Raw genomic sequence first — 10,062 nt, 5'->3', positions numbered from 1 at the left:
ACTTCCAATTAGGGGAAAGTTCTAAACCCTATGATCTAACGTTGGATGTGGTGGAGCAAGGACCAAAGATCACATGGCCACAACTACTACATCTCGCACCAATGGTAAGGCGGAAATGGTCCAAAATGGTGAGTACAAGATGCTCCAAAGCAAAGGTAGCCGGAGCAATTTCAGGTTGCAACATGGACGACATCCTTCCAACTATCGACGTCAACATAAAAAGGGAAGAGAATTGGGAATACCTACATTGATGGAGGTGCACAAAACTATGTCATGAGAAAAGCTATGATGCTTCAGTTAGGGCTTGAGGTTGACATGCCTTCTCCATGCAATGCAAAGATGGCAAACAACGCAAAGGTAAAGTGTGTAGATGTAGTATGTGCTGTGAAGATAAAAGCTTTCAACAGAGAGGTAGAGGTAGATGTTTTTGTAATGGCTACTTAGGGGGAGGGCTATCCACTAATCTTGGGAAGGCCATGGTTGATGCCCATGAAGGAAAAACAGGACTGGGGCACTGGCTTTCTACACATGACCGGTAAGAAAGGGGAGACAATCTACTATGACATGAACATTGGCAAGCAGAAGAAAATGAATCTAGAAATCAGTAGATGAAACCACTAGCGAGTCTTCCACTTCTGAGGAGGAGACCACATCCACCAACGAAAGTGACAACTCCATCGATGTGATGGGCATCATCATAAAGGATCCACAAAGGGTAAGCACAACTAGTAATCCATCATCAGAAGGGCAACACAGTGGTGGAACATCATATTAAGCTGAAGGAAGGAGTAAAACAATTTGTGCAGAAGCTACGACGACTGGGTGTCATACAAGAAAAGGCAGTCTTGGCCGAGGTAAGGAAGCTGTTGCAAGCAGGAGAGGACCGGAATGCGGAGCCGTCAGGGGGTGTCCTCTACACCTCCTTGCCGATCCTCCTCAATGGAAATGGGGCAAACAAATCCGCCAAAATGATAGGGGGCAATACCTAGCTTGTGTGCGGCTAGGATGCAAGAGAGTGAGTAGGTAACACAATATGAAATGGACCATATGGAATTCTTCTTGACATGAGAGAGAGAGAGGGAGAGCACTCTACCAAAACCCTAAATTAAAAAAATCACTCACTAATCCCCAAGACCATGGGAGAAGAAGAGAGTGGAACCATCTTGACCATTTGCATGACCTTGAACACACACATAAACAAATAGCGAGAGAGTGACAGAGAGAGAGTTATGGGGCTTCATTTTAGGTATTGTATACTTATTCCATCATGAGAGAGTGATGGAGAGGGAGTTTTAGGGCTAGCAGTTCACATACCACCAAGTGATAAGCAATACATCATGCACAATAAGTAAGAGTAAGAACCAGGAGAGAGATTTGTGGAAATATGGCATAAGAAAACCATGTAACTATCAACACAAGACCATACTTACAATAGAGAGACTTAATGGGCATTCATGGATACTCCAAGTGTAGGCATGAAGCTCAAGCACCAAGGCTTAAGAGATGGTGTGTGTAGCGTAGCCCTCTAGCAACTTGTTACCCTATTGTGTTGTGTGTGTTTTTTGTGTGTAGAAGAGGCCTCTTTATATAGGAGAGGGGAAGCTTGATTAAGATGGAGTTAATTTCTAATTTGCGATTAAATTTTTCAAAGCAGATGGGTCAGTGATGATGAAGCTCCTCCCCACCACATTGGTTTTTGCATGATGGTGGCCGGGTGGTGAATACGCCTACAAGATGCCTCTAGCCATGTGAGTGGCCACTCTAGCCAGAGGCCAAATGATGTGATAAGTGAGGTATAATGATGTACAAAGGTGAGAGAGAGAGGGGTTTTTATAAGGTTGGGTGAGAGAGAGAGTTGAGGGTAAAGTGGTTGTGTGTGTGTGGAAGCAAGAAAAATAGGGTAGGCAAACTTGTCACTATGAGCTGCCAAAAGGGTCCCACCATTTTGGACATAGATCCTCGCTTAGAGATCCAAAAAAATAAATAAAAATAGTAGCAAAGAGATGAGCTCACGAGCTACAACTTTTATTCATGCCACTTTGGCAAATTTGGTGTGGAGCTATGCGCTACAATTCGACCCAATAAACATGAATTTTCCACATCCCAAAAGTCTTTTTGGTGGACCATATGAGCTTACCTTTCCTTATGCTTCCAAAGATGACTCATTGATGCCTTGTGTGAGCATGATGTATACCCATGACTCACCTTGCAACCATCCAAGAGAAGATGATGATAGGGATATGCAAATATAATGAAAATAGAAAATAGAAATAACATATAGCAAAATGAAGCGAAAATAATTAGTGATGAGATAATAAATAGTAAAAATATTATAAAAATAGGTAATGATGTGGAAAGTGTTCCTCACTTTTATTAAGATAAATATAATGGGTTTTATTTATTTTTGAAAGATAAAATAGGAGAAATAAGCCAAATCTACTAGTAGGAAAAAAATGCTAAAGATAGAAATGCTAGAGGTGGTTCATACACTAAAAGCATTTGGCTTCTTTGGAGAGGATACACATGAAAAATACCGAGTGGGGGGTGTATGCAAAAAGCCACCATCATTAGCCCTCTCCCAAAAGCTACAGGTATTTTATGCCTCTAGCCCTAGAAAGGTGTTGTAATATGGTGTTTCATGGAGTGCATTACACACCTGCAATCTTGAAGCAATTGAATAGTAGATGAAAGCCTTTGATATGCGAACGTTATATCTTGGAGTTTTATCACGACCCTTTCCTTTGCCATGTAGCTACCCTTTGACTGCTGCATCCTCTTTGTTTTGTAGCCCTTTTTGATGAATGATTGTATCCACCCATGATAAACAATTCGTCTCCTAGACCCTTGAAAGCCATACCCCATCCATTGTCAATATCTGCTCTCACTAGTAACATTTTTTTCTTTTTTCTTTTTAATTCTTTAATTTCTCTTTTTTATTTATTTTTTATCTTTCTTTTTTTTGAAATAAACTATATACATGGTTGTTATCTTAGTCAGAGCTCGGGTTTGATGTACTTTACCAGCTAAGTCACCTAGCTGGTAACTGCCATTTGAGAACCTTTGTATCACTACAAAAGGGCCCTCCCACTTAATCAAGAACTTACCATCCTTCCTTCGATCAAAGCGATTGTCTGAGCACTAAAGATCCTTCCTTGATGTCTTTCTTGACAAGGTTGCGATTGAACTTCCTTCACTTCTTCTCTGCCTGAGCCGCATAGTATTTCACTACTGACTCTTGATCTAGCCCTACCCTCTCCAGATCAATGATTCTTCTCTCCACATGCGTCTCCTGACTATCTTCTTGATGTGCCTTTAGAACTCGGAGGCTTGCTAGCTCCACTTGTATAGGTAGTAGTGCCTCTTGCCAGTAAACCAAGTGAAAGGGTGTATACCCCAAGGATGTTTTAAAGGATGTTCTATAAGCCTAAAGTGCTGCATCTAAGTGCTTGTCCCATGCCTTAGGATGTAAATGCACTTTCTTAGTGATGATTTTACATATAAGACCATTTACCTTCTCCACAAGACCATTGCATTGAGGATAGTATGGTGTTGAGTGCCTGCGTTTGATTTTCAACTTTCTCATCAATTGCCCAACTAAATCAACTCAAAATCTCGGTCCCATATCAGAGAGAATCTCCAAAGGTGTGTCAAAACGGCAACAAATGCACTCAAAGATGAAATCACAAACGTCCTTGGCTGTGATGCGCTTTGTGGGTCAAGGTTCTGCCCATCTGGTCATATACTCCACCCCCATAATGATGTACTCCTTTCCTGATTGAGTGCAAGGTAGTGGCCCTATTGCATGTATCCCCCATTTTTCAAAAGTCTCGTAGGTTTTATTTGGGTGTTGATTTTAATGAGCAAGACGCCTTGGTTTGGCATTTTGGCAAACCTCGCATGTGCGGCACCAGTGTTGTACGTCTCGATGGGGCTAGGCCATACAAACCTTGCTTGTAACTTCTTCCTGCTAGTGATCTCTTGTGCAAAGTGGCCACCACACACCCCTTCATGACAGCTAAACAAAATATCCTTGATCTCTTGGGATGAGGGAACTCTCCTCATGACAGCATCTCTCCCCTTACAATACAAGTCCTCACTTACCAAACTATATCTCGTAGCCTATTTTGCCAGCCACCTGCGTTCACTTTTACTCATACTAGAGGACGCTTCACAATACTCAATAAAGTAAAGTAAATCATGCAGCTCCTCCTTTCCCCGGTATAAAGGACTTTTCACAAGGAGAGCACCTACCATGAGAGTTTGTAGTTCTTTAGCTGCTAAGGCATCTGTTTCTCGATTTTGATCTCGAGCTACAAAGTGAACTCGAACTTCTTTAAAACCCTTCAACAAGGTCTTTTCTTCCCTCATCTTAATAGACAATTTGTCATTTTTACAGGCCCATACGCCAACCATTTTCTTAACAATCAACATGGCATCACCAAAAACGTTTAGCTTTGTGATGCCTTGAGAAAGACAACATTATAACCCTAAAACAAGGGCATGGTACTCTGCCTCATTGTTAGAATGAACTTGTTCTAGATGAAACCCTTTTGCAAAAATCCTCTCCTTTTCTGGACCTAGTATCACTATACCTGCTAATGCCTTGTCTTTTGTTCTCTTGTAAGCTCCATCAAAATATAGAATGTGTGTCCCTAATAGAATTTTAGGCTCCGGGATAGGTGGTACCTTACTAGGTTCCTCTTTCTTGATCTTCTCATAACACTTTTGTGTGAGGACGTCTGCCAAACAATCATGGGTGGAATCCTCTACCTGTAGTGTGTAGTCAAACTCTTGAAGCTGCACCACCCATTTGCTATTCTTTGAGACAGTTCCATGTGTTGTAGGGCATATGGAAATACTTCCTCAATTGCGCTTTTCCACTGAAAACTTAAGAGCTAGCACCAATTGCTGAGTTGTGCTAAAACCCTTTTCAACAGTTGTCATCACTCTACTAGAGAAGTAAACTGGTCTCATGAGAGATGCCTTTGGGTCGTTTTGCATCAAGACAGCTCCTAGAGATTATGGGCCTACACTAGGATTCACATAGAATAATTCACCCCATGTGGGCTGCAGGACAACAGACAATGAGCTCAAAATGGTTTTAACTTCTTGAAAGCACCTTTCACCCTCCTCACTCCATGCCAATGTAATGTGTTTAGTGAGCTGCTACAAAGGATAGATTGCCTAAGAAAGGAGATGTATGAATCGTCTCATGTAGTGAAACTTTTGAATGAAGGAGACTAGCTACTTCACGTTTGTCTTTACCTTTTCAGGGTCAACCTCAATACCATCTTGAGACACAATATGGCCTAGTAGAGTGACCTTACTCTCACCTATATGGCACTTGTCTTTATTTAACTTCCCACCCAATTGGGCCAGATGGGTGAAGCCTTCATCAACCTTGGAAAGATGCACTTCCTTAGAGTTGTAAATGCAAAAAACATCAATGAAGATGCGTATGGATTTAACAAAGTAGGGTTGAAACACCAAGTTCATAAACCTTTGGAAAGTAGCTGGGGAATTAGTTAAGCCAAAAGGCATAACTCTGTAATCAAAACACCCCCATGGCGTTATGAAGGCAGTATTCCTTTGATCTTCATCTGCAATTCTGATCTGGAAGTAGCCTGAGTACCCGTGACACACTGTGTACCTTTCATGACCAGCCACTTCATTTAGTATCTCATCCTGGAAAGGCAAAGGAAAATGTTCCCTTTCTGTGGCTGCATTTAGAGGCTTGTAATCAACACACAGCCTCCATTTCCCATTTTTCTTTGGTGTTACCACAACCGGGGACACCCACTCGGAATCTTCCATTGGGTAGATAAATCATGCATTGAGTAATCTTTTCACTTCCTTTAAGAGCACATCTTGTTGCACTAGCCCTAATCTCCTAAGCCTTTGCACCACTGCTTTGGTACCTTCTTTCAATTGGATATGGTGTTGAGTCACTGTTACTCCCTTAATGTGTTCATAATCAGTTATGAAGAGACTAGCATGCTTCTTTAGTACCTGCAAATAGGGTCCTTTTCCTTCTTCTAGTAGGTCTTTAGCTAACATCTCACCCATTACCTCCAAAGAACTAGCATCCTCCTCAGATGACTCACTTTCAGACGAAGAGTAGTTGCTTGTGCTTCATTCGTCCACGAAGTCTCCATATCCAGGTCTTGTTGTCTACCCTGCTTCATGCCATACACAATTTTTTGTTGCTTGCCACCGGTCTTATGACTTGGGCGCAACTCAAGGGAACCTGTATCCCAATCCTGCCTGGCCTTCATAGCCATAAGCCAAGGTCTTCCAAGAATTAATGGGTAGCCCTCCCCCTTAGTTAGGATCACATAAGCATCAATTGAGACTGCCACACCAAAAGGTGAGACCTTCACTCATTAACCTTTCCCACAAAATCCACCCTTACATTATTTTCCATCTTAGCTTGTAAGGAAGTCTGTTCGTTTACTTCCAAACCCAACCTGTGCATCAATTTCTCTATCATAACAGAAATCGCGGCTCCACCATCCACACACACATTGGAGACTCGCTGACTCTTAATCTCTGCATCAATGACTGGCACAATATCCTTCATGCCTCTTGCACTAATGGACCCAACTGACTTTGCCTTAGCCCTCCTAGTGCTAACCATCTTAGACCAGGTTCTACAAATGTTTGGGGAAAGGTGGAGGAGTTGCTTTCATGAGATCTTTAGTCCTTGCCTACTCACATCTGCTATGAGGTCATAGGGTATGGATCCCACCCCAAGTGGAAAGTCTTCTACTCCTATGTGTCTCCTTGACCTACTCTTCCTTTTCTTGTCTCCTATCACTTGGGAGGAACCCTCATTCCCTTTATCCGGCTCTGAATCTTCCATTTCACCAGTTCTTTGTCTCCTAACTCTCTTTATTGGCATGGCAAGAGCTTCCTCGATTTTTGCTTTCCCTTTATCCTTACCATTGTCAAGACTTATGACAGAGAAAACCCTATCCTCCCCACCTCATGGTAGTGGAGGGATCTCTGCTAGTGCTTGTGGTGGTGGAGGAGGGGGTCTCAATATTTGAATTGGTGGAGCCACATGTGCATTTTTTCAATTTGGCAGCCTTGCTCGAGGAAGGGTGACATGTTGGCGGGGAGGTCGTCTTTGATTACCATTTCCTTGATAGCATCGTGGGTGAGGGCAATAATACATGCCGTGACCTACCTCTCCACAATTGTAGCAAACATACTCACGGGTTTTCCTTTGTACTTCTTGTCTATTTCATTCATTTCCTGGCTGGGGAGCCCTTACACCTTGAACCAAATTGATGGACAGGCTCTCTAGTTGATTGGTAATTTGTTGAAGCAGCTCTTGTTGAGAGGACTCTTGGTCTATTGATCCTGTCCCTGCTACTACCCTTGTCGTAGGTTGAGCTAGTGGTGGAGGATCCATTCCTCCCTGTAGCTGAGCTTGGAACTTTAATTTTCTATCCTTCTCCCTTGTATAATTCATAGCTTCCTCAAAGGTTTACCTTTTTTTACTTTTTCTCGAAGGATGGGGTAAAGCCCTACTAGGAAACAGTTGTATTGTTTTATAAACATTGCTATATGTTTATACTTACAAAAAGCTATCTTATTGTTTTTTTTTGCAGAATCCGATAGATACGCCGCTTGGACGCGATGAGACATCTGATTAGACGATGTCAATTTAGCCATAGCTAGATAGCATTAGTTTCTTTTTGTCATAGCGTATGTATCATGAGACGACTTTTATACGTCTTTTTGAAAACTATGTATATTTTTTAAATAATGACAATGGTTTGTAACTATTACATTTTCAATGATTAACAATCAAGTGATTTTGCCTATGTGTACAATTGTCATTGATTTACTTTCATCAATTCACGTTTGTCAGTTTTGTATCTTTATGTTGCAAACAATACGTACAATGGATGAGGGAGTTAATGATTATATTGTCTTGTGGGTGACTATTTTGGGTCTATATTTACCTTTGCTCTTTTTTTCAAAGGTAAATACACAAATGAAACATTCAATATGGTTGATGGGTGGCAGAGCATTCAATGCCCTGCCACCAAAAAGTTTTCCTCTCGGGCATCGCTATGACCGTCGCTATATAAGGCTCTGTTGCATCGCTATTGATGGCTCTGAAGCGTCGCTATAGTCGTCGCTATTGGCGTTGCTATATAGCAACATTTATAGCGATGCTTATAGCAACGCATATAGCGACTTCCTCGTATCGACGCTCTTAGCGACACTGGGGGTTATAAAAACCCAGTGTATTTCCGTCGCTAAAATCATCACAAGAGCACACAACCTTTTGTAGTGATATGATGCACAAAATGGAAAGGAAACATCCGTGGATCATTATTGTCATTATTGGCATCCATACTTACCCATACAAATAGACTAGCTTAGTTGCACCATCTTTGGACCAATGAGCCTGATGAGTCATAGAAGGTCGGCACCTCACATCACTTCTACTCTTCCTCACGCGTCTTTGAAGATGTAGGGGGTGATGGCAACACTTCTTACTATGTCGAGCCTTTTTGCAAGTAGTAGTTGGATTCTATTGCCATAATCAGCATGACGAACAAAAGTTACACCATTAATTTGCAAAATATCATCAACAAGGACAGTCTCTTTAGATTGAGATAACTTCTTTAAAATTAGCAACAAAGGTAAAGCGGGAAGGCTCTTCACCTGATCACCAAAGCACTTTGGACAATATCCAAAGAAATCTTCACGCGGACAGGAGGTTGGCTTAGGAATGGTGCGGTCTGGATTCACAAAGTGCACTTGGAGCACACGCATACGAGTGGCAATCTTAAAGGCAAGCCTCCGCCTCTTTGCTTCATGAGGGTTTAGGGGTGAAATTTATAGTTGTAGGTTTGATGTTGAAGCTGGTTGATCACTAGCCTTTTTCTTGCCAAAAGTGGTCATGTAACCCCCACTAAATGAGATGGGACCAAATGTCACCTTCACGCTTGAGCACGTGTTGCAGCTTTAGGCCACTTAGGTGTGGATGTGATCTGCCTTTTTTAATTACCTTTTTAGGAAAGAGAGGTCTAGTAGTACTCTCTCTTCCTTTAATGTGTGTTACCGTATTTTCATGTGTATTGATGTAGAGAATCTCAACCGTGTGTGCATCCGGGGTTATTGGAGCATTCATAGGTTAAGAGGAGATGTAAATCAAGCTGTTCTCCTCATTCTTCTTCGTTGGCAACGATCACGAACAAAGCAAGGACATGACACTACAGCTAGGCAACAAGATCTCGATGAAAGCTTTCAGGGCCTCTAGAGCCTCCTCCTCCTCTTTCCTCCAATTTGCAAACTCCTCACGCCACTCGTCCATGTTGAAAATTGCACACCTTCATTGTTTGTGAACTGAAGGTCTATGTAGCCCTCCTCCATGGGGGCACCAAATGAGGGCCGGAATGCAGAGCCATCAGGGGGTGGCCTCTACACCTCCTTGCCGATCCTCCTCAATGGCAATGGGCCAGACAAATCTGCAAAAACGATAGGGGACACCACCTAGATTGTGTGCGGCTAGGACGCAAGATAGTGAGTAGGTAACACACTATGCAATGGACCATATGGAATGCTTCTTGTCATGAGAGAGAGAGAGAGGGAGAGCACTCTACCAAAACCCTAAACAAAAAAAATCACTCACTAATCCCCAAGACCATGGGAGAAGAAGAGAGTGGAACCATCTTGACCATTTGCATGACCTTGAACACACACATAAACAAATAGCAAGAGAGAGTTATGGGGATGAATTTTAGGTATTGTATACTTATCCCATCATGAGAGAGTGATGGAGAGGGAGTTTTAGGGCTAGGAGTTCACATACCACCAAGTGATAAGCAATACATCATGCACAATAAGTAAGAGTAAGAACCACGAGAGAGATTTGTGGAAATATGGCATAAGGAAACCATGTAACTATCGACAAAAGACCATACTTACAATAGAGAGGCTCAGTGGATGGCCATGGATACTCCGAGTGTAGGCATGAAGCTCAAGCACCAATTCTTAAGAGGTGGTGTGTGTAGCGTAACCCTCTAGCAACTTGTTACC

This window comes from Adiantum capillus-veneris, chromosome 9, assembly GCF_014529385.1.
Source record: "Adiantum capillus-veneris isolate H3 chromosome 9, ASM1452938v2, whole genome shotgun sequence".
Lineage (NCBI taxonomy): Eukaryota > Viridiplantae > Streptophyta > Polypodiopsida > Polypodiales > Pteridaceae > Adiantum > Adiantum capillus-veneris.
This window is presented reverse-complemented; position numbering follows the sequence as displayed.